This window comes from Jaculus jaculus, chromosome 14 (assembly GCF_020740685.1).
Source record: "Jaculus jaculus isolate mJacJac1 chromosome 14, mJacJac1.mat.Y.cur, whole genome shotgun sequence".
Lineage (NCBI taxonomy): Eukaryota > Metazoa > Chordata > Mammalia > Rodentia > Dipodidae > Jaculus > Jaculus jaculus.
In genome coordinates this window covers 64,046,179-64,052,872 of record NC_059115.1, presented here as the reverse complement: position 1 = coordinate 64,052,872, position 6,694 = coordinate 64,046,179, and the positions used below count along the sequence as shown (strand labels likewise).

At 46.5% G+C, this 6,694-nt stretch overlaps 1 long non-coding RNA gene across 1 annotated transcript in view; it reads left to right on the top strand.

The window, feature by feature from the left end:
* Nucleotides 1-423: 423 nt before the first annotated feature.
* LOC123454561 overlaps nucleotides 424-6,694 on the top strand; it is a 127,734-nt gene continuing 121,463 nt past the window's right edge. The window contains exon 1 of the long non-coding RNA XR_006633399.1: nucleotides 424-1,058. This is a non-coding gene — a long non-coding RNA (uncharacterized LOC123454561). The remainder of the gene's footprint in view (nucleotides 1,059-6,694) is intronic.

Below are 6,694 nucleotides of genomic sequence, written 5' to 3'. Positions count from 1 at the left end.
CGCCGCGCCGCGCTGCGCTCCGGGCGGGGGAAGCCTTAACCCCAGCCACGCCGGGACTCCGCGGCGGCTCCGGGGCGGGGCGCGGCGGGGCGGCAGCGCTCCTTCGTAAACCGCGCCTGGGAACGGCTTCCACGGTCTGCGATGTCTCTCCCTGGGCGCTTTGTCCCCGACACCCCCAAGCATCGCCCACACGCAGACGGATGGAATTCGCATCCTATCTTTTTTTTTCTTGTTCATGAACCCTTGTAAATCCAAATCTTCACAATGAAAACCATCCCCAAATTTGGTCTTGGGGAATGATGCTCCTGTTCATATGCCAGCACAGGGCTCCCTCCCCTGGGCTTTATGCTGTTTAAGGACAGTTACTTTCCTAGGGAGGGAAGGAGGGAACTGCCAAGTGCAAGTGGAGGCGTGTGTGTGTGTGTGTGTGTGTGTGTGTGTGTGTGTGCATGCGCGCGCGCGCGTCTTATTTTTGGCGCATGCACACCCCTCGGGTAGCCTCAAGGTCCGCAATACCGGGAGCAATCGGGAGTTCCCTCCCCCCCGCCTCCCCCCCCCCCGTCCCGGTCTCCGGCTGGACCCGTTGGTTCCTGGCAGCCAAGGACTCCCGGAAACGGGGAGTCCCCCTGTCCCAGCAGGGCATCTTGAGACTCGGTTCAGTGCCATCACCGTCATGCTGGAGCGGGGACAGGCAGGTAGGAGCCGGGGTTCCTCGAAGGTGGACTCGGAGCAGTCGCCAGTGGGCAGCCTGGGCAGGGCCCGTCCCTAATCGTGCACCCCGAGCAGCGCCCACTCCCCGGGGCTCCCCGCCTGTCCCCTGGCGCTCTCTCTGGGCAGCGACCTGTCACAGATTTTTTGCACCTTTGCACCGAGAGGCAGCTGATCCTACTCAAACGGAAACAGTGTCTCCTAAGGAGTCTGCAGGAATTCTCAGTGGAAACGCACTCCAGCTTTGCCCCCCCCACCCCTGACGCATTTAAAGCAAGGCCGCTTTTGCCTTGATCACTTTGAGGCCAGGGATGCCTCACATGGAGCCTGATTCCTGGCTACAAAACAAGGTAAGCCCATGACCAAGGTGACATTGGCCCGGGGAGGGGGCCAACAGATTAAATGGGTGTGTGTGTGTGTGTGAGGTTGGGAGGGGGGAACCAGCTTCCTCCAGACAAGATGATCAAGTTTGCTCTGGTAGTCCATCTCTCTTCCCTCCACTCTCCAGGCCTCTGGTCCCTGCAAAATCTTTACCGCCCTGCCTTTCTCAGGCCTCCTCTTCCTCAGAGAAAACATTGCCCCAGTAGGGTTGGTGGGATTCCCTTCTGCTAGACTGATTTTTCAGCATTTTCATATTCTGCTCAGGAAGGTCAATGCCACGGCTAGTCTGAAGTTTCCCATCTCTCTAGTGCGTTCGATCTCCCTCCTCTTTCTCTCTCTCTCTCCCTTTTTGCCTCTTCTCCTTCTGTCTTTCCTTATCCAAGTAGCCTGTATGTCTTTGCTAGCTGCCTTTCTAACTTTCCTGTCTTCTGTTTTAAAATTATGAGCCAGATACAAGGAGTGAGGGAAAGTGTGATTTTGTGTGTAATGCAGGGCTGGCATCACAGGGCGTGCGGAGGAATGGCTTGTGAGTCATTCACTTCTCATGCACTGAGACGTCTACTCTGCTGCTTTTCAGCTTCTTTACAACCAGGGTGGCCAGATCATTTTTTTTTTTAAATAAAGTTCCTCCCCTCCATGCTTCCTTATTTTTTCTCTTGACTTGGGGAACCCGCATCTACAGGATCAGATAGTTGCACAACCAGCAGAGAAGGGTGCTCATGAGATCCAAGCTGGCTTGGGCCCTTGATAATATCAAGCTGAGTGGTAGTGGCCAAAAAATAAAATAAAATAAAATCACACCTTTATAATAACGACTGCATTTGATGTGCTTTGGAATTACCCTAAGAACTTTACGTATACAAACTAAATATTGAAACTCTTAGGCATTTCATCAAGTACTCCTTTCTACAAATCAGGCAGAGAGGAATGATGTCATTTGTTTGCGGTTGTAGGAAATCAGGAATCTGAGACTGAAACTCAAAGCGTTACATGTTTCTGCCAATCATGTATTCCTTCATCCATGATGCGTTTAGCAGGGCTCTAGCCATTGGAGGTAGAACAATGAACAAGGCAACCAAAATTGTTGTATTACAGTTGAGGGAGGCAGATCAAAATCAGTGAACACAATAGATAATTTCAGGCAGTGGTAGACACCACAAAGAAAAGAGAGAAACATATAGAAAAGAATTATTTCATAAGGATTTGGAATTTAGCTCAGTTGGGAGGGTCCTTGTCTGGTATGCCCACAGCCTTGGCTTTAATTCTCAGTGCCTCATAAACCAAGTGCAGGTGTGTGCACCTGTAATCTCAGCACTCAGGAGGTGGAAGCCAGAGGATCCAAACATCAAGGTCATCCTTGCCCACGTAGAGAATCAAGACCAGCCTGGGCTACATTAGGCCCTGTATAAGGGAAAAAAAGAAAGACAGAAAGAAAGAAGAAAGAAAGAAAGAAAAGAAAAGAAAAGTAACAATGAAAGGCAGAGAGCTATCTCCACAGAGTACAGTAAGGGAAATTCTCTTTTTTTGAATGGAATGTTCAGGCTGAGACCTTGAAAAATTGAGAAAAAATGCAAATTAGTCAATAACCATAAGAACTGATGGCAATGACCGTTTTTTAAAAAAAAATATTTTATTTTTATTTGTGTTTTTACAGAGAACGAGAGCAAGAGAGAGAGAGAGAGAGAGAGAGAGAGAGAGAGAGAGAGAGAATGGGTGCGCCAGGGCCTCCATCCACTGCGAACGAACTCCAGATGCATGTCCCCCCTTGTGCATCTGGCTAACATGGGCCCTGGGGAATCAAACCTGGGTCCTTTGGTTTTGCAGGCAAATGCCTTAACCACTAAGCCATCCCTCCAGCCCAGCAACAACCTTTAATAGTCATGTATATACATCTTTCACATGCCTTCTTTGGTGGGTTACGAATCAAAACATTTAATTTCTAGTATGGAGAAATTGAAAAGCATGTGGCTCCTCGCCTTGCTCAGGGGGTATGAATTGCTAAAATGACTGGAAACTAGTTGGGCATTAGATCCTAATCTGATCATCTGTCACCCCCGCTCCCTGACTGTTTAACTTGCTTCTAGCTTTATGCCTGTTAGAAACTGGCATATGTTCAGTAGGAGACATGTACACAAATAAGCCTAACAAATAGTCTGGTTTCCAATAATGAAAGCGTGGAAGGAAGTCCAATGCTTTCACCAGGGAGTGGACGGAGTGATACAGTATGGCCCACACGGGGAACTATCAGACAGCTGGCGAAAGCAAGTAGACTAGCTGGTGACACCCAACACGCTAGCAAGTGAAATGTTGAGTCTAAAAGACTATGTATAGGCTCGTGTTTTGTCATGACATTGAAAACTACTAAAATAAAAAGTCCAGGTATGAAAGAACATATACAAATGAAATGCTGTTCTAAAAATAGGAAAACAGGAGAATTATGACCATGAAATTTGTGATCATGGCTCCCTTAGATGGGGAGAAGCAAGGGCGCCATACGGTATGTTACAGTCAAGTCACCGTTTGCAGTCTGAGCTGAATTTTGGCTGGGAGGCCCTGGTGAGATTATTATATTATTTAAAATAAGCAGCAGGCATCAACACCTGACCTAACATGCATGGACTAATAATGAGTGCATGATGAGCCAGGTACCGAGATGCTCTCAGTTCTCTGCACTGTGGGCTGAAGTGGAAGGTAGGAAGGCACAGAAAGCAGTCAGGAAAAGGGAGCTGAGAGTTTCTAAGGAAGAGAAACAGCCAGAGCCAGGGTGGGCCAGCATGTCATAGAAGTGGACTGATCATGCCTGGCTGCATAGCGGAGATGAAGGAGGAAATTGTTTTGAGCAAAGACTGCTGGAGAATGCATAGGGGCAGGGTTTTCAGGAGGCCTTGAAGAAGTGGAGGAGAGAAAATTGACAGGACTGTAATTTTTTTCTGCAGATTATTTTATCCATAGGGTGTCCAGCCTAAAAGTCTAATCACCCATGTTCTTGCACAGGGTACCCAGCCTGGGAGAGGAGTTTAGTCACCTATGTTCCTGCCTACAAGCATCCTGGTACTGGGCTGAGCAGGGCTGGAGGAAGGGCCCATTTTTCAATTTTCACAGAGGGCTCTTTAGCTAGACGTAGTCTGATGATAGATCACGGTGGTTAAATAAGCCTAGAGGAGAAGTGAATTGACTCAGGAAATGTTTCTGAGATAAAGTTCATAAGACTTAATTGGGTGAGTAGGGGAAAGAAAAGATTCAAAGATAACTCCTGGACTTCCCCATTTTTTCTTTTTTGTGGTATTGCTTTATTGCAAGGATATTGGTGGCAAATACAGATAAAGGAAGAGCAGAGAGGTTTTACATTCAGGGAAGAAAGTCATATTTTGGATAAATGAATTGAGTATCTTCTAAACCTGGGGGACATTTTAGAGTAAGTGCCATAATTGTGGGGATTCACTTGGTTTTGATTGTCAGATTGTGAAATGCCATAAGCAGAATTTTTTTTTTTTACTTGTCTCTCTTTTCATCCTTAGCAAATTGTGCAGGAGAATAGTTCATCAATAGATTTTTTGCTAGCCGGACGACAGATGGACATACAAACCATGGAATGCGGAGGAATGTCCTAGGTCTCTGGCCCTGCTGTTGTCTGAAAGCTGAGGCTACTTATTCCATTGTAGGGTTGAAGCAAGTCTAATGTTGGTGGCAGCTCATTAGTGGGATGTGAGCCAAGGATCTTGGGACTAGTGTCATACGTGAGTTCCCAGAGCCATGCAAAGCAGCTGGAATCAACAGGGGTGAGACAGTGAAGGTACAAGGTGGCAGTCAGGAGAGTCCCCACTCCCCATGTCAGACAAGAAAGTGGAGCAAACACTGAACCTGAAATAGGGACACAGCCAAGAATATAGCAGGCCTGGTGGATGCCGTTAAAGTAAAATCAGCATGCAAAGCTAGGACTGAGCGAGATACCAGCAGACCCAAGATGCTTGGTGCTAATGGAAACTTGAGGCTTCCTTTAAAGGCTAGTATGTTGCAGACATCTGTGATAGATTTGAAGTAACCAGTCGAGGGTCAACTGCTACATTCCCTATGACTCCCGGCACCAGAGGATCTTAAGCTGTGTGCAGTGTTTTGTGACATCTTCTGTAGGAAATGGGCGTCAAGGCCTTCCCATATAAGCTATCTCATTCCTTCATGCTGCTAATCCTTGTATGAAGCATTTAGCTTGCATGTAGACTTCTAGTGTCTTTACAGTACCTTTCTGGTGCCTAGACTGGGAATCTGGCCCTGTCCTACTGTACCTGGGCTTGACACACCATCCTATGCCACCACATCCAATCACCTTGGTAACATCTTATGCCTAGCAAGAGTTGTATCGCTGTAGTATTTGCCTGTTTTTTTTTTTTTTTTAATCCAAATGAATGACAGGCCTCTTCTTCACTGGTGTAGCTCTGGTGCCTAGTGCAGTGCTTGGAATATGGTATGTGGCCATGATGGTGAAAGGAAGAAAGAAAAGAGGGGGAGGGAGAAGGCTTTGGGGTACTTGAAGCGAGGCTGTCTCATTCCCACTAATGATGGAGGCCCATGTTCCCTCATTCTGCAGATAGCTGAGTGCACCATTGCTTAAGAATGTAGGTTTCAGCATGCCAACGACCTACAATGCCACTTCCACTACGTACAGGCTGGCTAGGCCATATTCATCTTTGAACAGTTAATTTCTTCTTTGAAAATGTAGAAAATAGGGCTGGAGAGATGACTCAGTGGTTAAGGTGCTTGCTCGCAAAGCCTGACAGCCTAGGTTTGATTCCCGAGTACCCCTGTTAAGCCTGGTGCAGCTAGCCCTGACACACCCCCTCTCTCTCTGTTCTCTCTCTCTGTATTGCTCTCTCCTTGCAAATAGATATATAAAAAAACTTTAAATATTTTTATTTATTTATTAGACACAGAGGGAAGGAGGGAGAGATAGATAGATGATAGATATAGAATGAATGGGCACACCAGGGCCTCTAGCCATTGCAAACGATGAATGCGCCAATGGCTTATATGGGACCTGAATAACTGAATATGGGTCTTTAGGCTTTGTAGGCAAGTGCCTTCACCACTAAGACATTTATCCATCCCAATAAAGTTTTTTTTTTAAAGAAAATTTAAAAAATAAGTACCTCCAGTACAGTGCAACTATGATTTTTAAATATTTTATTTATTTATTATTTATTTATTTATAAGAAGAAGACAAAAGAGAGAGAGAGGGAGAGAATGAGAATGAATGGGCATGCCAGGCCCTCTAGCCACTGCAAATGAACTCCAGACACATGTGCCACCTTGTGCATCTGGCTTATGTGGGTCCTGGGGAATCGAACCCAGGTCCTTTAGCCTTGCTGTCAAGCGTCTTAACCACTAAGCCATCTCTCTAGCCCAGCCTATGATTTCTTTTTTTCTTTTTTTTTTTTTTTTGAGGTAGGGTCTCACTATAGCCCAGGCTGACCTGGAATTGACTACGTCAGGCTCAGGGTAGCCTTGAACTCACAGCTATCCTCCTACTTCTGCCTCCCAAGTGCTGGGACTAAAGGCATTCATCACTGTGCCTGGCTAGCTATGATTTTTAAATATGATGATGATGTGA